Raw genomic sequence first — 24,194 nt, forward strand, 5'->3', positions numbered from 1 at the left:
GGAACAGCCACCAGTGGAAAACTTATTTGAACAAATAATAAAGGAGAATTTCCCCAGTCTGGCAAAGGAAATAGACTTCCAGGAAATCCAGGAAGCTCAGAGAGTCCCAAGGAAGTTGGACCCAAGAAGGAACACACCAAGGCACATTATCATTACATTAGCCAAGATTAAAATGAAGGAAAGAATCCTAGAAGCAGCAGGAGCTAAGGAGACAGTCACCTACAAAGGAGTTCCCATCAGACTGTCAGCAGATTTCTCAAAAAAGACCTTACAGGCAAGAAGGGGCTGGAAAGAGGTATTCCAAGTCATGAAATCCAAAGACCTACATCCAAGACTGCTCTATTCAGGAAAGCTTTCATTTAGAATGGAAGGTCAGATAAAGTGCTTCTCAGATAAGATCAAATTCAAGGAGTTCATCATCACCAAGCCCTTATTATATGGAATGTTAAAGGGACTTACCTAAGAAAAAAAAGATAAAAAAGATGAACAGTGAAAGGACAGCAAACTCACAGTTACTAAGAACCACACCTAAAACAAAAGCAAACTAAGAGGACAGCTAGATCAGGAGCAGAACCATAGAAATGAAGATCACATGGAGGGTTAGCAACAGGGGAGTGGTAGGAGGAGAAGGGGGGAGAAGGTACAGAGAATAAGTAGCATAGATGGTAGGTAGAAAATAGATAGGGGGAGGGTAAGAATAGTATGGGAAATATAGAATCTAAAGAACTTGAGACACGTGGTTATAAACTAAAGGGGGGGAATGGTGGGGACGGCGGTAGGGTGGAGGGGAATGAAGGGGGGAATAGAACAACTGTAATGGCATAATCAATAAGAAATAGACAGGGGGAGGGCAAGAATAGTTTGGGAAATGTAGAAGCTAAAGAACTTGTGACACATGGACATGAACTAAAGGGGGGAATTAGGAAGAGGGGGTGTGCAGGGTGGAGGGGAATGAAAGGGGGAAATGGGAAACTGTAATGGCATAATCAATAAGATATATTTTTAAACGATGGATGGAGAAAAAAATTTAAAAAGGTAATCTACTATTTAAATAGGCAATTTAAATAATTTGCAGTGGGATTCTCTTTGTCCTTCCTATTTAGGAAGCTCCCACCCTCACCCAACCACCCTCTTACAGAGTACACCGCTTTATCTCTGATTTCACTCATAATTATCTGAAATGTTTTGTCTTTGAAAATTGTCTATGCTGGTGCTAACAAAGTTAGAAAGGCATTCAAATGAACCAAAAATGACTGCTATAGAATACAGATGATGTCTAATGGGTGCTCCAGGGATAAGCTGATTGTAGGGTGTGTACACTTTTGACTGTCTTTTGCCAATCTATTTTGCGACTTTGAGGGAAAAAATTAAATTGTTATGATGCTGGTGAAATAAATATTTTATTTAGAGAGCAAAGCAAATGACTCCTGCTAGTGGCAATGCAAATAAACATTGTCCAATAGAGAGTATAAATCTTTGCAAGTCCAATCTTCTTAGAATCAAATGTAAAGTATGTTTGGTTTATTCTTTAATTGATGAATTAAATAAAGTCTTTGATGTGTTTATTTTGTCCTTGTTTGAAATTCATGGTTTTACCTTTCTAAAAAATCTGCTAACATTAGACACAAGATTAAAAAGTGAACCAGATATGAGACATGTCTGTTCAATGTTGTGCCAGGCACAAAGAAGTAACTTAATAAATGTTTGTTGCTTGAATGAACAAATAATCAAGTAAATGAATAAATAAAATAAATTGAGATTACCCAACAGGATAGAAAGCTAGGTACAAGCCTAGCTAAAATATAGTTTTCAGAACTGCCTGGTTGGATAGTATAAGTTTTTTACAACACAAGAGCTCCTGGTCAAAGTTCTGTGTCTTGGTTTATGGGGATATATTTTTTCAAAGTGAAGGATAACTTTCTATAATAAACCCAAAGTTTCCACATGGACTAGGGGAGGATGTGAGAACACTGTGAGGACCTTGGAAGACCCAGAGTAGTCAAAAATCTGGGGAGATTTAGGTGAAAGTTGAGCACATAACAGACTATCATTGAGAAGGGATATTTTGATGGAGAAGACCTATATAAGTATTTTTAATAAAAATTATTTAGCAATTTTATCTTTCAAGTTGAGAGAAGACTATAAACACTTAAAAATAAGAGAAAAAGGAGGTCAGGGTGATTTCTAGACAGTGAAGAGCTAGTAACAATCACTCACTGTAGTAAAATTCAGAGCAAAAAGCATTTTAAATGGAATAAATCTATTCTAAAAATCATGTTGTCTTAATACTGAGAGTGAAGAAAGTATAAATAATATATCCTTGTGCACTTCTTATTGACATATACCTCAGTAATTTATTGAGAAATTCTTTCTTAGATCATAATAAAGATGCAGGAATTGTTAGTCAGTCTTCTGTCATCTCAAACTGTCAGAGATTGATAGAAAAATATGGAACATAAAGGGTGTCATTTGTATTGTTAAAAAGGTTTTTAAACAGTTAAAATCATTTTGGAAAAAAATAAAATGTATGATTTGTCAGTTAGGAAACATATATTTTTCAAAATAATAGTATTATTCAAAAAAATAGCATTTCTTACCTAAAACTATATATCTTGTCAAAATATATCCATGCATTTTTTGAAGACTGTGAACCAGACAAATCATAATGACAATTTTAAAAATCATCTGAAATATTATAACATACACAGTGCCAGATGCTACAGGCTAAAAGTTCAGAAGTGACATATCCAATCTAATGCAGGGTTTCTCGACCTCAGCACACTGCGATGTGGGCCAGATAAATCTGTTGTACAGAATTATCTTGTGCACAGTAGGATGTTTAACAGCATTCTTGCCTGTATCCATGAGGTACCAGTAGTCCTATCTCCCCTAGTTATGATAACAAAAGAAATATCTAGACATTGCCAAATGACTCATGGGGGACAAAATCACCCCTAGTTAATTAATAACCACTAACCTAAACCCATGCATTTCTAATAAGTTATTCAAATTTAACTAGTACATATTTGTACCCGTCCCAGATTTTAGCAAGAATCTCAAGAAATATCTTATCTTTTCCCCAAAAGAATTCCAGTGTTTCTTCTAAAGAAAAAGCCAAGTAGTAGAAATCAAAGTGAAGGTAGTAAAAACATGATGAGTTCTGATTATGTGCCAGATATTGTGCAAAATCAAATATGTGCATTAACTCATCTAATCCCCACAAGAACCCTATGAGGGGAGTCTTATGCTCATATTAAGCACAAGAAAACAGAGGTTTAGAAAGTGTACCAGCTGATATCCAAAACCACCTGACTGACAAAGACTCTGCTTTTAATCTCTAGGCTCTACTATCTTCAGTGATCTAAGTAAACACTGTCTTTATCTCACAGTAGACAGCTATGGAAAAAGATACTTTGGCTCATGAGCCAAGCAATGACCCATAGATCAAATACAGCCCCATTACTTGTTTTACTAAGTAAAGGATTGATGGTGGGAGGTGGAAGTGGGTGTTTCAGGAGAAAGTGGTGGTGGGAGACAAATGCACTTGAATGACAATTAAAAAAAAAGATTTATGGGAACATAGCCATGCCCATTCATTTACATTTTGCTTACGGATGTTTTCACTCAAGAAAGGCAAATTGAGTAGTGGGAACTATAGGGCTCACAAAGATGAAAGAACGACTACTATCTGGTGTTTTTCATAAAGTTTGTCTATGTCCACCCCTGTGTTAGAGGCTGAGACGTTAGCTGCTAAAATGGTGATTATTTGATCCAGAACTTAAATCCAGCCCAATTCCACTTTTAGGCTCTTATCCACAAAGTATTGTTGTGCTAGGCACTTAAAGCATTCCTATGTGGGAATTCATTTAAACTCGAAAATCCCAGTGAAGTATCATAATGTTCAGACAAGACATTACTGGGACCTGGTCTGGTGGCTCAGTTTGTTGGAGCATTAACCTGTACACCAAGAGGTAGTGGGTTCAAGTCCCATCAGGGCACATACTTAGGTTGCAGGATCCATCCCTTGTTGGGACATGTACAAAAGGCAACCAATACATGTTTCTCTCACATGTCTCTGTCTCTCTCTCAAGCCAGTAACATTATTCTTGGGTGAGGAAAATAAATAAATAAATAAATAAATAAATAAATAAATAAATAAATACCACTGTTGGTGACCAACCCATATTTCTTCAGTACTCCCATCTATATACAGTGTGGGCTTTTTCTTCCTTTGCTTTGGAAGCTTATGGGGACCAAAGACAGGGCAAGTAGTAAGTACCAGAGAATAAATGATGTATAAGGAACCTTCAAAGACTTAGTGACAAAATCCTCAGAGTCTTGGTATTGGACTGGGATGAATCTTGGGTCTCTTCTACACTCAGTACCCAGGTTTACAGTCCTCCACTATGGTAAGTGATGGGATAAGTTATCCAGTATCTGCTTTCTCCCTTCTGTCACTCATTTCCCCATTTCACTATGGGAAATTATTCCTGGAAACATTTCCCAAATAAACTACCTGTACTTGAATGTTTACCTCTGAATTTATACCAGAGGTAAATAAAACCAAGGTATGTCATTTTTATAGGCAGAAAACTAAGTCCCAGAGAGGTTATGTTACTAGCCCAAAGACACACAGCTGGTATTGGTGGTGTCAGAATTTGAACCAGGTCATCTAGCTTCATAGTCCATACTCTGAAACAAACAACTCCCAAGTAATAGCCAATTATGTGGCATCTGTGTGCCACATAATTCTTCTTCTCCTTTCTCAACTGTATAAGAAAAATAGAAAACCATGAACACTCTCTCAAAATTAATTCTGGAAGTTCTGAAATTCATTTCCTGGGAAAACATGCATACAATGCCTTCTCTCTGCTCCTTCTTCTCCCTGTCTAGGAAAGGCAGTCAGTTTCTGTGCCAACATCCAAGAGAGGGACAGATGCAAACTTTCCACTTTCTACTCTTAGAAAGTAACATGCACACACTCCTTTTGTGCTCCATTACCAGCCCTGATCCAGAATATTCCCTCAAGCTCCAAGTAAACAACCAGGGTTTACCATTTCCCTGGGCATTTTAATAGATAAGAAACTCTGTCTAGATTCTATTACTGAGATGCAAGATCCATGTGTGCCTACTAATACAAATCTCATTTCTATTCCTCTTCAGCATGGAAAACAAACAGAATATCATTTTCTTTTTTCTTACAGATTAAAAAAAATACACACACACATTTGACTGATGTACTACTACCATAGTTCCCACATCTGCAGCCCACAATCCTCATGTAATGAGAGGCATTAAAATCATGCTACCTGACACACATGCATCCTGCCTCATGGCTGAGTAAGAGCTAACTCCCCAAGGGAAAATCTCTTTGATAGACACCCATGACTTGCCCTTACCACAGATACTATAGGAGAAAAATTGGAGTTTATTTTTTTTCTAATGGCCTATGTGTTGTAAAAAGTAAATTTCTGATAACACGAATGGTCATAGAAAGAGAAAATGATGAATTAAGCCAGCATTAATACATAGAATTGTGCATTGTGGAGTATGCGATTTGTGCTCCCTAAAATTATGCAGTGAAGATTCCATCCAACTGTTCATTGCACCCTTGCCTTAAGCCCATCTCCAAGTCCCATGTACCTCCTATATATCTGTCTTGCCTAACATATTCTTATAACCATAGCCATTGTACTATTGAGTATCAAAGCTTTCCTGAGAGAATATTAGAATGCTTCTATTTGGCAGTAAGAGAGCTCTCAACTAAAAGCAATTATATTTCATAAAGCTGAAAAAAGGAAACAAGGTGTTTGTTTAAACAAGGTGTATAAAGGGGTTGTTACCTTAGATCTGGGCTTTGGGTTGATTTGTCTGTAATTACCTTGCCTCTGCCTCCTGATCACAATATTGCTACCATAGCTCTAAGCATCATCCTTCATAAACACTTGGTCAATTTCATCAATTCACATAATCTGAAAGGCCCTTGCAGGAATTGAGTACCCTTTGTTATAGTAAAGTAATAGAGTCATAAGCTTAGTTTCCTGGATTTGTAGGGCTTTCACATTCTAGACTCACCCAATAGTTGGTACCTTTCTGAAGCCTAGTTGTTTCTTGGTTCTGTAAATGTAAATCTTTCTAATGCATCCTCATCCTCCATTACTTAATATAATGTGGGTTTTTGTTTCTTACAACCAAATATCTAAAATAACTCAATTGTCTACGAGAAAGAGATGTTTCTCCCACTGTAGTTTGAATCCACTGACATTACACTGCATTCCAAAAAAGAGTAGAATACATTAATTCTAGTATTCCAGAGATGATGGCTTTCAGTCCTCATTAACAGTAGCTGCTACCCATTTAAAACAAACTTTCTCTTGTGGTCTACCATGAAAATTTGGTGGGTTTCTGTTATTCCTTTATGACGAGCCCCTTCTTGAATTTATTTATTTTTTCTCATATTTTCTATGTGTTTTATTTGAATTGTAAGAAAGCTGCAGAATTGTGTCATACCTGAATTCAGTTACATGTTTGATTTTTAGATTTTATTTATTTACTTTTAGAGAGAGGGAAAAGGAGGGAGAAAGAGAGGGAGAGAAATATCAATGTGTGGTTGCCTCTTATGTACCCTATACTGGGGAGCTGGCCAGGAACCCAGGCATGTGACCTAGACTGGGAATCAACCTTTGGGTTCCAAGCCAGCACTCCATCCACTGAGCCACACCAGCCAGGGCCAGTTACCTGGTTTTATATCACCATCAGAAGAGGGTCATTTTGAATCTGTATATAAGCTTCCTCTGCTGAAGGATGTAATAGTACCCATATTGCATCCTACAGTTGTCTAAAGGGGAGGGAAACTGTTCTAAATGAAAGCAATGTATGAAGCTAATGTGTACAAAACCCACAGCTTGATTACCTTCATGGTAGAGACTACTGAAGAGATAAAGCTCAACTATTTGAATATTAAAACAGTTTTTGTAGTTATACTAGGATGACTAATGAGCAAATGTTTTCCCCTAATCTTTAAGTACAATACTTGCATAATATTTCTAACAACTTCTCATGCAAGCGATTCACATTTAGCATTTTTTAAAAAAATAAATATGCCATATGTGATGCTACTTACCAAGGATAAATTCATATAATAAGGTTTTCCTTTATTATGATCATGCTATGTACAGTGGCAGCATCTGCAGCTCAGCTCAGATTCTGGAATTATTTTTACCTCCATTCAGGTCCCAGCTCTGCTACCTGTTGGCTGTCTAACCAGCTAAATCACTTAACCTTCCTGAACCCAAGTTTATTTACAAATCAACTGGTGTACTTACAACAAAGTGTGTTGTAGGAATTGAATGAGATAATCTATGGACCACATATAGCATGATTCTAGAACATATAGTCAATATTTATTATCATCAAGAATACTCAACATTGATCTTAACAATAAGACAATTAGACCCTAACTTGGAAAATTTTGCTAATTTACTTTTAGAATGCTTATTTATAACCAAGAATTTGCTTAAAAAGGTAAATTTTATCATGACAAGCTCAGGGACAATTCAGAAAAACTTCTAATAGTGTAAAAAATTAATAAAGTTAAAATTAAGTAAACTTCAGGATTAAGGAAGCTACAACACTTTCAAGAGTCTACTTAAACATGTCTTTGTTTTGAGTTCAAATTATTTTATACTCTGCAATCATAGTCACTTAAATATGACCTTATGTTAGGGAAAACATTACAAAATATTATCTAGACCATTATTTCAATTTATCATATAGTACAGAAACTAAATAAAAAATATGAATTTGTTTCAAATCCTGAAAACCACTGCCAAAATAATTGTGTTACCCAACACTGAACTTGCCAAAGTGAGTATCTTCAATGGCAATGGGGCTTACAAAAATAATGGAGATAAGAGAAAAATGAAGGAATTACTGTAAACCTATTGGGGAAATATGCTGCAAATAGGGCAAGTTAATTAAAACATGTCACTAAACTAATTCCCAAAAGTTTAGTAATTAATTTATGATGATATCACTAGAGTACTACTTCAGATTATAGCAATTTATGAATGAAATCTTCTTTAGGATACAAGGTATTCTCACCATAAAAATATTCCCCTTTTTTAACTTTGGCACTTCATTTTGAAAATGGAAGAATAATAGAATGAATGATTAGAGGGCAGAGGAAGAGAGGGGATCATATGGAAGCTGAACACTAAATATGAGATAATAAAATAATAAATATGAAACATCAGTGCCATCATTCCCCTCTCTAGTGCCCATGATATACATAATCAAATTGAGTTGGCTAGTCTCACAGCTGGGAGCAGTACTTCCCAGCCAAGATCAGCTGACTCCTCATTGCCTAAGTGGGCCAGCTGAAATCACTTGTAAAGTACCCCCAATAAATCAAAAAAAGCCTGATGGAAAAAAACCTTCATAATTCATGTCCTAAGATTACGTGAATATTTGTTAGACAGCAGTAAATGATTAATATAATTATGACGCATGTGATGATGATTATTACTATCTCAAATAACTTCTAGATAATAGGCATTTTGCAATTGTATGTCTAATCCTCACAACATTTCTACAGCAACAGTATTATTATTCCCACAGTGGAGACTGAAAAATGAGACCCAGAAAGTTTTAACTTGCCCAGAGTCTAGTCTAACATCTAGTAAGTAGCTGGTCTATTGTTTGAAACCTGATCTAACCAGAAGTTCATGTTCTTTCTTAAACACCCACTTTCTCTCTCTCTCTCTCTCTCCCATATCTAGTTATTAATATCAATATATCAATGAAATATAATTAATATTCCTTTAATAGAATAAAGGCTTAATCCCTGAGGCTGGAGTGGAGTGTACAATGAGGAAGTGGTAGGACATGAAGTCAGGGAAGTAACCAGAGACTGGTAGTCCAAGGCCTTCTAGGTTACTATAGTAAGTTCAGATCTTGCTCTGAACAAAATGTAGCACCACACAAGAAATACAGAATTTGTTCATCCACAAATTAATTCAGCAGATATTTAATAAACATTTTGCCAGACACTAAGGTTTCAATGGTGATAAATTGAAGGACAGAAGTCCCTTCCCTCATTGAGTTGACAGCCCAGGGAATAGAACAAGACAGTACTGTACTTGAAGAACCAAAAATAAAGGTAAAAGAAACTGTCATAAGTGCTCAAAGAGCAAAGTACACAATTCTTTGAGAGTCTGAAATAGAAAGAAGTTCAATAAATGAATGAATGAACTGATAGAAAGGATTCCCATTCAAGTCTAAGGGTATTATATTTATGTCATAAATAGATCCAAATGTAGTCATCAAGGAGTAGAACCCTAAAATTGAGGGCTATGAATTTTCTTACTTTTACATCTGAATAGAAAGGGTATCTGAGATAAAGGGAAGAGGTTCTAGGTCAGAAAACAGGAATAGGTTTTCCTCGAAGAATTCCCTTATGTAACTTTTAGAAACAGCTTACTTCCTAATAAATGTCATCAACAGGAATAGAGGGGGTTTCTGACTCACAAGCAGCACCCAAGAGCCTATGTAGAATGACCCAGGAGAAGAGAAGTCTAGAAGACAAAAAAATGTTTAAATCCTACAAGTTGCCCCAGCCTCTTCTAGGATTCAGAGGTGGGGGGGGGGGAGCAAAACTATAGCTTGGACTTCAGATACCAAACAAAACATACTCATGGAAAATTCTATGAATAATAAACTCACATTATTATTTTTTATATTGTGAATTCAGCTTTTTCTTCAGAAACAAAAGCAAAGTCAACCTAGTTTGAAGAATTCTGATATATATTAAGAGAAGTCAGTTTAGTTTCTAAAGTAGACAATGCATATATATTTTGACTTGACTAATCTTTTAATCACCTTTCTTAAAAACTACATTAAAATTAGCATATACATATTTTATCAAAAATAAAATGTGTGAGTAATTGTTTAAGAACATGAACAACATTGCTTAATCTACCTAGATAGTTCTTCACTTCCAAAGAAAATTCATTTAGCAAGTTAATCTTTCAATTAATTATTTTGGTTGTGTAAATATTTTTAAAAAATTTTTGTTGCCATTCAGTTACAGTCATCCACATTCTTCCCCCATTGCTCTCCCCTCCCCTGCCCACTCCTCCTCCTACATTCAGTCCTGTGCCACGCCCCCTGCCCACTGTCCTTGTTCATGGGTCCTTTATATATATGCTCCTTGGCACTTGACCCTTCCTCTTCTTACAAACAATTCTTCTCCCACCCCAAATAGAAGAAGGCTCAGGGAACCTAGATGGATTTCAAATTAACAGAAATAAAAAAATTATTGAGAAGACACTTTTAACAGTTACTTTCTCCCTACATGCAAGACCACAGTCACTCCACCATTGATGAGGCAAAGGCAGATCTTACTAAACATAAAACAAAGCAGTCTCCTTCAGTTAACATATAAACTCAGACCAACACAATGTAAATGGTGATTTAAATGGAAATGAATGCACACCTGACATTTTTGGGACTTGAACCAGAGTCACCAGCCTTTGCACCTCTCACATGTAATACAAGAGAAAAACAGTACTGTTTTAAAATTATATTGTTAGGATTCAGTGGATGTGCACACATATACAAGTCATGCACAAAGTTCACTGTGTTCCATTTAAATATAAATAAATAAATTTCAATGTTTTCACTAATAAAAATGGAAAACAATATCTCCTACGCGTAACTCACAAGAATAAACTTACTATACAAATGTAAAGGATTACAATGATTTTAAACAATTGTGAATATTACATGCTGTTTATGTTCCAGAGAGGAAGCTAAGGCTATTTACAGAATGTACTCTAGTCTCAAAGGAGATGGTTTAAACTAGGGTAAGAGAGGAGTAGACGTAAAACTGGGAGTTGTAAGGGCTATGGTGAATTTTGGCCAGTCATAGGAAAATGAAAGCCTACTGTGGACAGATCTATCCATTTTTCCAGAAAAGCTAAAACTCTGAATTTTCTGAATTTCTAAAATATTGGCAAATAATTCAGAATTTTTAGTATGATGACAACACTGATTATATCCAGTAAAAACAGTCTGTAAAATATGCTTTCCATCTCCAGTCAAGGTCCAATGTTCTCAAATCATACTACATTAAAGGTCAAGAGTAGATTGACAAATTAGGAACCATGTCTTTCAGTAATCCAAACTTCTTGAGTCCTCTATACTCCATTTCACCAGAGTAACTTAAATTGTAATTTCCAGATATTAAACTTCTATATAAGATACATTTTGAATTGACAGGTCCCACTCTTGTGAGAAGTTTGGAACACGTCAGTGTGTTTTTGCCCATTTAGGCCTGGGAGGATGCTTTGTGTCTCTCCTGATATCCATGCAGGACCCCAGCACTCAGCTAACACTGAATACAGGAGACACACAATAGTGATGTAACGAGCAAAGATGCATGAAATACTCTATGTGAGCAGCTTCAAGATCTCAATAAGAATGTTTCCAGATAACTCAAAGGTATGTATGTGTTCTCTCACTTGAGCCCATGTATAAATTCTGGAAGAGCATATAAACTAAATATTGGTCAAACAAATGAATGTGCATCATTGTATTTTAACCAGATCATTTTACAAGCAAGAAAGATATGTATTATGTAAAAGGACCTCAACAAAGAGACCATTGGAAATTTGAACAATCACATAAGATTGAGTAAAACATAGTGAAATGAAAGTGTTTTGTTTTGGATTATAGATTTCTATATAGTGAGGTACATGCCTTTTAATTACTAGCCATAATACTTGCAAATACTATCATGTTATTCTAAAAATAATTTAAAATATATAACCATAAGATTATATTAATTTGTAATATTTCAATAATCTTTGATGTATTGTAAGACACAGAGGCATTGTCTTGATGTGATTTTCAAAATAACAGTGTTTCCATAAATTTGCATAAATTGAGGACACTGAACATTCATTAGTGATGTATTATAAAGAAAAAATAAGCTGTTAAAATGTGAAGAAATGTGCTATTTTGCTCAAAAAACAATATTTAATAAAAATTGATTGGGCATTAACACTGGAACAAATATAAATTGTAAATGACTACAACAGTGGTTATCAAACTTTAGTACACATCAAAATTCTGGAGGACCATTAAAACAGATTGATGAATCCCACCCCAGAGATTCTGACTCTGTGTGTGGAGGAAGGAGGTCTGAGAATTTGCACTTTGAACAAATTCCCCGGTGACACTGACACTTCTGGTATGACTATCATACTTCTTGAGCTACTAGACTAGAGGAAACCATGCCACCCTTTTCAAACTGCAGGTCTAGTGGCTATGAGCAAATCATTAGTTTATCATTGGAACACCAGAAAAATTACCTCTGTTTAATCAGGAAGGTTAGATAATTACTAACAAACACATTTTCTCGAACACACAGGTTGCATTCAACTTCAGTCTTCAAAGCAGTGACTGGGTTTCTTAAGTCTGTTCATTTGCAAGCAACCTGTAGGAATAGTGCACTCCCCAGGAAGAAAGTTACATAGTCAAACTATTTATCAGGAGAGCCAGAGAGCATTTCAAGGCGAAGTGAATGGCTGAGTCAGCCGGAGATAAAGCTAAAAAGGAATAGAAACAGTTCTGGGGGGAACTGAACAGCGGAGCAGGTGAGTAAGGTGACCTGGCAATACAGAGTTTTCACAGGAAAATAAAACAAGCCAAGACACAAGGTGCAGTTAAAAGTGGTAAAAGAATGATTTGTTTCCCCAAAATACTTATTAAAATATGGGTACAAAAACACAAGCAGGCACTTGAGGATGTGGCAGTGGACGTTCCATTCCTGCACACTAATGCTTTGTATTGTGAGCAGGTGAGTAAGATCTTTCTATGGACAGGAATCCAAGAACATGGTCAAATCACCCCTGGCCAGGTCAAAGTAGCCAGGAGTCAGTGCCACTGGGAGCAGCCAGGAGGCCGTGATAAGCTGGAGTTGGTGAGTTCAGACCTGTTTGTTCACCCCTCCAGTGGGACTTCTCTGAGGCATGCTCTGCACAGCAGATACAATTGTCTCCATTTTCCCACCCCCACCCCTGACTCCCACCCTCAACCTATCCTGTTTGGCTTTGCCATTTGGTCCTTTATACTTGTTAGTTGATAACCCTTTCCCTTCTTTCCTCAGTTGTTTTCTTCCCCCTCCCCTTTGGCTACTGTTAGTTTGTTCTTAATTTCAATGTTTCAGGTTATATTTTGCTTGCTTGTTTTGTTAGTTATGTTCCACTTATAGGTGATATCATTGGTATTTGCCTTTCACTGACTAGCTTATTTTACTTAACATAATGCTCTCCAGTTCTATCCATGCTGTCACAAAGAGTAAGAGCTCCATTCTTTCTTCTGCATAGTATTTCACTGTGTAAATGTGCCACAGTATTTGATCCACTAATTTACTGATAGAAACCTAGTCTGCTTTCAACAGTTAGCTATTGTAAATCGTGTTGCTATGAACACTGGGGTGAATAGCAATAGTTCTTTTGAACTAGTGCTTTAGGATTCTAAGGGTATAATCCCAGCAGTGGAATTGCTGAATCAAAAGAAAATTCCATTTTTAGTTTCTTGAGGAAATTTCACACTATTTTCCACAGTGGTACAGCAGTCTGCATTCCCACCAATAATGTATTGGGGCTCCCTTTTCTCCACAACCTGGCCAGCACTTACTGTTTGTTGATTTGTTTATGATGGCCATTCTGACCAGTGTGAAGTGGTATCTCATTGTGGTTTTAATTTGCACCTCTCCGATGGCTAGGAATGCTAATTTTTTTCCTATGTGTATAGGCCCTCTGTATGTCCTCCTTGGAGAAGTGTCTATTTAGGTCCTTTGCCCATTTTTTAATTGGGTTGTTTGTCTTCCTGGTATGGAGTCGTGTGAGTTCTTCATATATTCTGGAGATCAAACCCTTGTCCAAGATATTATTAACAAATATATCTTCCCATACATTGGTTCCCTTTCATTTTGCTAATATTTGTTAGTAGAGCAGAAGTTTTTTATTTTGATGAGATCCCATTTGTTTATTCTTTTCTTTATATACTTTGCTCTAGGGAAAATATAGCTGCTTAGAATATCTGAGATTTTCCTGCCTATGTTCTCCTCTATAATTATATGATGTGATTTATATTTAAGTCTTTTATCCATATTGCGTTTAGTTTTGTGTATGGTAAGTTGGTAGTTGAGTTTCATTTTTTTTGCTTGTAGCTCTCCAGTCTCCCATATCTTCTATAACATCATTTGAAGAAGAGGCTATTTTTACTACATTTTATGCTGCTTCCTCTTTTGTCAAATGAGATTGACAGAGACATGGGTTTATTCTGGGGCTCTCTATTCTCTTCCATTGATCTATGTGTTTGTTCCTATGCCAGTACCAGACTGTTTTGATTGCTGTGGCCTTGCAATATAGTTTGACATCAGGTATTATGATCCCTCTTACATTGTTCTTCTTTCTCAAAATTGCTGCAGATATTTGGTGTCACTTATGATTCCATATAAATTTTTGACATGGTTGTTCTGTATCAGTGAAATATGTCACTGATATTTTAGTAGAGATTGTGTTGAATCTATAAATTGCTTTGGGTAGTATGGACATTTTGATGATGTTAATTCTTCCAGTCCATGAACATGGTATGTGGTTCCATTTATTTATTCCTTTAATTTATTTCTTCAGTGTTGTGTAGTTTTCTGAGTACAGTTTTGTGTTTTTACCTCCTTGGTTGGGTTTATTCCTAGTTCCTTTATTTTTTTTTGTTGCTGTGACAAATTAAATTTGTATTCCTGATTTCCATTTCTGATATTTCATTGTTGGTGTACAAAAATGCCTTCAAATTCTGAATATTGATTTTTGTATCCCTCTGTTTCATAGAATTCAGTTATTAGGTGGAGTAGTTTTTTTGATGAAGTTTATAGGGTTTCCTCTATGCACTATCATGTCATCTGCAAACAAGGACAGTTTTGCTTCCTCTTTTCCAATTTTGATGCCTTTTATTTCTCTTTCTTGTCTGATTGCTGTTGACAGGACTTCCAATACTTTTTTGAATACAAGTGGTGAAAGAAGACATCCTTATCTTCTTCTTGATCTTAGTGGGAAAGCTCTTAGTTTTTGTTAAGTATGGTGTTGGCTATAGGTTTTTCATATATGAAGTTTATTATGTTCAGATATGTTCCCTCTACTCCCACTTTGCTGAGCATTTTTATTACAAATGGGTGCTATACCTTGCCAAATGCTGTTTCAACATGTATTTATATGATCATGAGATTTTTGTCTTTGCAAAAATTTATGTGATGTATTACATTTATTCATTTGTGAATATTGTACCAATCTTGCATCCCTGGGATGAATCCCACTTTTTCATAGTGTATGATCTTTTTGATGTATTGATGGATACTGTTTGCCAGTACTTTGTTGAGGACTTTAGCATCTATGTTCATCAGCACATCAGTATTTTCTTTGTTGTGTCTTTGTCTGGTTTTGGGATCAGGATGATGCTGGCCTCATAAAAAAACTTTGAGTGTGTTCCCTCTTCTTGGATATTTTGGAATACTCTGAGAAGGATAGGGGTTAGTTCTTTCTTAAGTGCTTTGTAAAATTCTCCTGTTAAACTGTCCAGTCCAGGGATCTTGTGTGCTGGGAGTTTTTTTTTATTACTGCTTCAATTTCATCTGCTATTGGTTTGTTCAGGCTTTCTGCTTCTCCTTGAGTTTTGGAGTATTGTATTGTTCTAGAAATTTGTCCATTTCACCTAGGTTTTCAAATTCTTGGCATACAGTTCTTCATAGTAATTTTTTTGCAATCCTTTATATTTCTGTGACATAAGTAGTAACCTCTCCTCTTTCATTTCTGATTGTGTTTATTTGGGTCCTCTCTCTTTTTTTTTCTTGTTGAATCTGCTTAATGGCTTGTCAATTTTATTTTTTCAAAGAACCAGCTTATGGATTTATTGATTCTTTGAATTGCTCTTTTAGTCTCTATGTCATTTAATTCTGCTCTGATCTTGGTTATTTTCTTCCTTCTACTTCCTCTGGGCTGTCTTTGTTGTTGTTTCTCTAGTTTTTGTAGGTGTTGTGTTAGGTTGTTTATTTGAAATGTTATCTTCTGTAGGTAGACCTGTATAGCTATGAACCTCCCTCTCAGGACTGCCTTTGCTGTATCCCTTAAATTTTGAATGGCTATGAGTTTATTTCCATGTGTTTCCAGAAACTTTTAAATTAATTCTTCCCTGATCTCATTCTTACCCCATTCATTCTTTAATAGCATTATATTCAATCTCCATGAGTTTGAGTGTTTCTGAGTTTTTTCTTTGAGGTTAGTTTCTAATTTTAGGCCCTTGTGGTCTAAGAAGGTACTTGATATGGTTTTAATTTTCTTGAATTTGTTAAGGCTTGATTTGTGTCCTATCATGTGATCTGTCTTTCAAAATATTCCATGTGCATTTGAAAACAATGTGTACTTTCCAATTCTGGATGAAAGGTGACTATAGGTATATAAAATCTAGGGCATTGTCCAATGATGCAATATTCTTATTGACATTTTGTTTGGAAGATCTATCCATTTTTCACAGTGGGTGTTAAAATCCCCTACTATAATTGCATTGCTGTCAATATCTTTATTGAAGTCCTCCAAGACTTTCATTATATATTTGGGTGCTACTATGCTGAGTGCATATATGTTTATAATGTTTATGTCTTCTTGGTGGATTCTCCCCTTGAGTATTATGAAGCGTCCTTCTGGGTCACATTTTATAGACTTTGTTCTGAAGTCTATTATGTCATATATATACATGAGATATATATATAGCTACCCCAGCTTTTTTCCTGTCCATTTGCTAGAAATATTCTTTTCCAACCCTTTCCTTTCAGTCTGTGTACATCTTTTGTTCTGAGAGGGGTCTCTTGTAGGCAGCATATGTGTGGGTCATGATTTCTTACCCATTCAGCTACCCTATGTCTATTAATTGGAGTATTTAAACCATTTAAATTTAAGGTTATTATCGTGCCTTTGTTTCTTTCTTTCTCACTGTCTTTCTTCCTCTTCTTAATGCAGTCTCTTTAGTATATCTTGCAGTGATGGTGGTTGAGGTGTATTCTTTGAGGCTTCTTTTGTTTGAGATGCTCCTTATTTTGCCTTCCATTTTAATTGAGAGCCTTGCTGGATAGAGTAATCTTGGTTGCAGGACTTTGTTTTTCATTACTTGGAATATTTCTTGCCATTCCCTTCTGGCTTGGAGCATTCCATTGAGAAGTCAGTTGCTAGGCTTATCAGGGTTCCCTTGCATGTTACTTCTTGTTTCTCCCTTGCTGCCTTTAAGATTCTCTCTTTGTCTTGGAATGTTGCCATTTTAATTATGATGTAACTTAGAGTGGGCCCCTTTCAGCTCCTCTTAACTGGGATTCTCTCTGCTTCCTGGATTTCTGTGGCTTTTTCTGTCATCACATTAAGGAAGTTTTCCATCATTAGTTTTTCAAATGGGTTTTCTATCCCTTGCTGTTCTTCTTTTCCTTCTGGTATCCCTATTATATGGATAGTATTGAGTTTCATATTATTTTGTATTCCCCTTAACCCCTCTTCATCATCCTTTTTTCCTTTTCTTGCTTTTTCTAGGAATTATTTTTCTAGCTTGTCCTCCAGCTCACTGACTCAATCCTCAGCTTCATCAAGCCTGCTATTGATTCTCTACTGTGTTCTTTAATACAGAAATTGTATTCTTCGTTTCTTTTTGGCTCTTGTGAATTATTTCTATGTCCTTTTTTATGCTGATATAGTTTGCAACAAGTTCCCCATAATTTCTCTATAGTTTTTGGTAATTCACACTGAGCTCATTTGGCTTCCTATAACCATTGTTTTCAACTCAATATCTCATATTTGACTTGCCTTTATTTCATTTAAAATTTCTGAGAATTCCTCCTTTTCTTTTCATTGGGGTTGTTTCTTTGTGCTCCCATTATTTGTTAGACTCTCCTTTCGTGCTTCTGCTTCTTAAATTGATACGTTTTAACTTCTGACTTTGTGGTGTCAGAAGTTCTGACTTCTGACTTTCTATGGTAGGTGGCCTGTGAGATTCATTGGTGAATTCTCCTTAATTACCCAAATTTGATGCTCTTGGAATGACCTTTATGCCTTTTATTCTGGTTCTGTAGATGTAATTGGGTTTTGATTATTGTCAGGTCTTTCTTTGTTGAGTTTTTTCATCCAGCTGATTGAATGAGGTTCACTCTCCCCACCTTGTCCTGTGTGGTGTTGTGGAGGTGCTCCCAGTATAAAAACCACAAAGCCCAGGAAACATCCCACAACCTCAAAAATATCCCTCACCCCAAGATCCCTCTATCAACAGCAAATGAACCAGTATTAATAAGGGTGTAACAAGATTATACTATTATAAGAAAGGAGAGCAGATATGAAATGACTTACTGAAATAAAAATGACTTTGAGAGGGTAGAGGGAGGAGCACTAATAAGAGTTGGGTTTGGAGCAATGAAAAGAGAGAAGGTTAATTTACCTCATGAATAAAAAAGGGAATTAAGAATGTGGAATGGGGTATGAGAAGTGAAGAAATAATATTAAGTTTAAACAGAAGTTAATACAAAGTGAGAGAGACAAAGAGAAAGAAAAAAAAGTTAATAATTAATAAAAATATAGGATCCAAATGGGAGAGAAAGATCCACCACAGTACTATCAACAACAAACAAGCTAAAATTAATATAGATGGTATGAGAATAAGAGGGAAAAGAGAAACAAAGAAAAGTCTAAGAAATGTTTAGAGGAAAGATCTGGTTACCCTCTGATTTTGAAATAATACAGGAAAAGGTATACTAAGAGTGAAGTACAAAAACCGGGCTAAGAGAGGAAAAAATTAAATTTTGGGATAAGGAAAAAGAAGAAAATAAAAAGGACAATAAATAAAAATAAAAGGGAAGGATGAAGGACAAATAGAAGACAAAAGAAAAAGAAAAAGCTGGTTAAGAAAGCAAAATTAAAATTTGATATTTAAAAAAAAGTAGGAGAGTGTTGGGAACCTCTCTGCCCGGGTTCAGGAGTTGCAACTGCCCCCCATGGATAAGGCTGAGTGAGTGATCTCCAGACTGTGAGCCACTAAGGAGACAAAGCTTGTCACTGGCAGCAGCACTGTTTCTGCTTCATCCCCTGCTCCCAACACTTGGTTGGTTATTCAGAGATGGGTAAGACCCCTGGGGGGGGGGGGGGGGCAACCTAAGCCAGACATGATCACTTGGGAGGCCCTCAAGGAAGGACTCGGGGGCTGCAACAAAGAGGGAGTGATGGACCCTCGCCCCCCTGCTATTCTGACATAGCCTGAGTCCCCACTTCCATCTAGGAGAAGTGCTTCCTGGCTTTAATCCACTTAAGCCTAAAAACCTATGATGAGGAAGGTGGTGCAGCCCTTTGCTGTCTAGAGCGGGATCCAGGGTGATCAGGCATAAGAAAGAATTCACAAAGTACTGTGAAGTCTGCTTTGCTAAGAGTGCTTTCATTTATATGATAAGGGTCCGAGCAGGAAATGAGTATGTCTCCCAGAGTTTTTGCAACCCCCTTACCTGACAGACACTGACTCAGATTAAGCCCTCATATTTCTTTGAAATATTATCTATTGTTTGATCCTTGCCACCTGACATTGATTGATGAGCTTTACCTATATTTCTGTGTTTTATAACCTAATAAAAGCCATTGAAGAAGAGGCTCTTGGTCTTTCTCCTCTGAGAAATTGACCACCTTTCCTCCCCAAGCAGATCATGTCTTGGTAGTTTCATTTTCATTTGTGGTGAACAGGGGGATTTGCTGGCAAAGTTTCCCTCACAGGAGAGGGGACCAGTAAAATTTGATATTTGAAATACAGAATTAGTGAAACTCTAGAGATAAAAATTGAAAAAACAATACAACAATAAGTATCCTACCCACAACCAACTAGCAAAGATTGTTAAAGGTATAGAGAAAAATGGGTAGTTTAAGAGCTGGGCAAAAAGTTGTGAAATGACCCTTGACAAGAAAATTGGTTTTGTGTGTCTGGACAGGGGAGAAATAGTAAAAGTACAGAATGGAAACAAGTTGTAGCTAGAGAGAAAACAAAATTTGAAATGAAAATAATGTGAAGAAATATGAAGGTAAAATGGGCTAAGAGAAGGGAGAAGCAAATTATATTAATTGAAATACGCTATTGCATAAAATCTACTGACTTAATAAATATGTATAAACATGCTGGACAAGAAATGAATGTTAAAAAGATATGCAGGACCCCTGGCTGGTATAGCTCAGTGGATTGAGCATGGGCCTGTGAAGCAAAGAGTTGCCAGTTCAATTTCCAGTCAGGGTACATGCCTGGGTTACAGGCCAGGTCCCCAGTAGGGGACACATGAGAGGCAACCACACATTGATGTTTCTCTCCCACTCTTTCTCCTTCCCTTCCCCTCTTTCTAAAAATAAATAAATAAAATATTTTTTAAAAAAGATATGCAGGAAAGAAAATATCACAAATAATGCAGAAGACCACAGTGGCTTTGTCTTGGTAGCCTCTTGCACTTATCACTTTTTTTTTCTTCTGGATCTGTCTCTGGTGATGTCAGATGTTGACTCCATCTGACCTTAGGCAGCCTGTTCGATACTTCCAGTGATCTGCTGTCCCTGGCTGTCTCCTTCAAGTGTTAATCTGGTCACTCTGCACTCAGCAGTCAGGATTAAGAACCACAGGGCAAGGGCAGATATCCTCCTGGGGTCAGGGGTATTGTTTCTTCTCAGGCTACTGTGGCTAGGAGGGGAGTGGTCTGCTTGAGCATGATGGCTGCTGCCCTCTGGGCGATGACTCACTTCTAGGATCCCAGCATCTACTCTCTTAACTCTCTCCCCCAAGCTTCAGTCCTTAATTTCTCCTCAGGTGTCACCAGTCCACTCTAGCCCTGCCTTTGCCAGAGCACAGGGTAAGTGGCTGCAAATGAAAATTTGTGTGTTGGCCTTTTAAATAACTCTTGTATCTCCCGCCACCTATCTCTAGTCCTGCCGCTTTTCACTGCTGGTTGTTCTCTGTGTACTTTTTGGGCTCTGGTGCTCTAGTCTAGGAATCCTAGCTTAGGGTTTAGTCCCCATTCTTCTTAGGGGGATCCAACCAGCTGCTTAATTATCTCTCTGGTGCTGCTGCCTGTGGGCACTCAGCCAGCTCTCTGGAGTCTCTACTGCACTTTTTACCAGATAGTTTGTGCTGAAATAGGTTCTTCTATCTGTGCACACTTCTAAGGCATCTCTCTGGCTATATTCAGATTATAACTTTTTTGAAAAAGATGAACTCTACACTGAACTACTTTGTAGCTGAGAAGATTTAACCAATCACCATCTTACCCCACATCAGATTTTAGCTTATCCTCCTCCAATTTCAGCATTGTTTTGAGCACTGTGGATGTTAGATTAATAATGCGACATTCACTCACGCACTTGACACTGAGTTTCTGCTGAAGTCCATGCTTTATGCTATGTACTGTTGATTCAGTTATAATCAGAGAGAGAGAGAGAGAGAGAGAGATGGCTTCTCATTGTGTAGACACTGCAGTCCAGGAAAGAAGACTGATTAAGCAAAGCATTTAATAAATAATTACACTGACCTCAGTAGAGAACTCTGCAGTGGTTATACTGAAATTATACCTTCCAGCAACATTCACTAAAGATTTCCATGACACAAAACCTTCATTTTCAAAAGCTTTCAATTATTTGCCTCAATTTCCTAAATCCTTTTTTTCCCATCACTTTTCCAAAGTGACACATTAAAAAAAATCTAAGGAAAACTTTATAGACTCAGTGATCTATTGCTCTTAAATATGATCCTGACAGTCTTTAAAATTATGATAAAATATGGTAAAGTATTCTATACTTTATAAGTATACAAGACAAAATAAGAATACAAGCTAAATATACTGTAGGCAAAGTTCAGCATTGTTCTGGAATATCCTAATGCTTCTTCTGTGGTCTGTTAATGGTACAATCAGTTGAGAATCATGTAAAATATAATAAGTCAAATGACCTCAGGCTTTTATGCATTTATAAAAAAAAGTTCTTTGTGGGTTTTTTTGTCTTCCTTTTCCTTATTTCTCTGTCACAGATACCAGGGAGAAAGAGACCACACAATTTCTTTTTTAGGATTTCATAGAATGAAATACAGTGACAATGTTTTCTCCCTCTGTTGTCCTGTCTGCCCATCAGGTTCTTAATAGGATTTGCTTAAACTGAGCCTCCAGAGCAATAAAGTATATCTTGCTAGAGATCTTCACTCTCCAGACTGCCTCTGGAGTGATCTTCCTAAAACGTAATTCTCACTGTGTCTCTTCCTAGCCTAAAACCATTAAAAAAGGACCATTTCCACCTACTGCAGGAAAAGATTAAAATATGTACAGACTAATTTTTTAACTGATGCTATTTTCTAAAAATTTGTCCAGGTAATTACAATTAAAGACAAAAAGTAGAAAAAAAAAAGGTGAGCAAGAGTCATGGAGGAATAAAGGGAATGTTAAAGATTACTTTATCAGCAGCCTGAACTCTCAGTTTTGGAGGGGTAGCTTTAATACAAGAGAATTTGTGATTAAGCCCTCAGATGCTTCTAATCTGGGCCCCATTATCAAGATGGATATGCAAATGATAATAAATAAATAATATACATGCTTTGGAATATAGGTTTTTGTTTAAAATTTTCTGTTTCTAAGACAGTATTAGTTTTTTTTTAATTTGAGAGCAGATTATTTTTTATCATCTTTTATTAGAGTTCAAATACAGTTGTATCTATTTTCCAACCACTACTTTCCCCTACCCAACCCATCATCTTCCATCCTACCCCCTTTTGGCTTTGTCCATGGGCTCCTTATACATGTTCTTTGATGACCTTTTCCTTTCTTTCCTGCATTATTTCCCTCTCCCCCAAGTATTAGGTATTTTTCAGTACACTGCTGAGGCAAACATTAATCTCTGCATTCCCATCCTCACCCATCGACAATATTCCATGTTTCTCCCTCCTCTGAACTGCCACATGAACAGGAATGGGGCCTTGGGCCTAACATTTTGGAACAGAAAGTGTTCTCACTCACCAAGCAAGGACATGAAAGGGATCCTCTTAAGTAAGATGAGTTTAATAATAGTAATATCTTTTTGGTTTGTGGGATTAAATACATTTACACGAGAAGATTAGAGTAGTGCTTGGAACATGGCTAGTGTTGTATGTTAGTTATTATTACTTGTAAGTTGTAAGTTATTATTACTTGTAAAGTATTATTATTATATTAACATTTATCATATATGAAGCAAAGGAAGTATTCTAGAGGATCTAAATTTGCTTTACAGGAAAATCACATGGCTATATTTTTGCTGTAAACCCAAGGTAGTATTTGTCTGGCTCAATTTATAAATGAGGTCATGGACACTAGAGGTAACTAGGTAGGAAACACATGGGTTAGCAAGTAGGCAGTGCTATACCTAAAAAGGCACTGCTGTCTCTTGTTTCTAGGACAAAGGTGAGGGATCACTTCACAATGACTATCCTGGTTCATGATTATATCACTTTGTTACTCTTTAGATTGATTATGCTTTCATTTGTTTTATAGTGACACTGACAACTATCTATCATATTATTAAAAGGAGTGATTTAAAAATTACAACAAACTCCAAAATGGAAAGTGCTATCAGAAAACTAAAGACGTCTATTTGTCCATTTAACCAAACTCTAGGGAGACTATAAACTATAATTTCAGTGTTTATACACTGATTAAAATGTCCTCTAATAAAGATTTTTTAAACAATAACACATTCCTGTTATACTTTCTTTTTTAAATTTTAAATTTTTTAAATTTTTTATTGATGTTCAAGTTGTCTTCCTTCTCCCCCACTTTCCCCAGCCTCACCCATCCCCATCTCCCACCCTCGATCCTATCCCCCCTTTAGCTTTGTTTATATGTTCTTTATACATGTTCCTTGACAACGCTTCCCCTTCTTTCCCCTGTTATCGTCCTCCCCCTCCCCTCTGGTTATTGTCAGTTTGTTCTTTATTTCAGTGTCCCTGGTTACCTTTGCTTGCTTGTTTGCTTTGTTGATTAGATTCCACTTATAGGTGAGATAATATGGTATTTGTCTTTCTATTGAGAAGAATAAATGCTGCCTATTTAAAATTTTTTATTAAGTATT

At 36.5% G+C, this 24,194-nt stretch overlaps 1 protein-coding gene across 1 annotated transcript in view; it reads right to left on the reverse strand.

The window, feature by feature from the left end:
* TAFA1 (TAFA chemokine like family member 1) overlaps positions 1 to 24,194 on the reverse strand; it is a 552,663-nt gene that overhangs the window by 486,835 nt on the left and 41,634 nt on the right. The window lies entirely within an intron of this gene.

The sequence above is a fragment of the Artibeus jamaicensis genome, unplaced genomic scaffold, assembly GCF_021234435.1.
Source record: "Artibeus jamaicensis isolate MK-2021 breed Jamaican fruit bat unplaced genomic scaffold, CSHL_Jam_final contig_1157, whole genome shotgun sequence".
Lineage (NCBI taxonomy): Eukaryota > Metazoa > Chordata > Mammalia > Chiroptera > Phyllostomidae > Artibeus > Artibeus jamaicensis.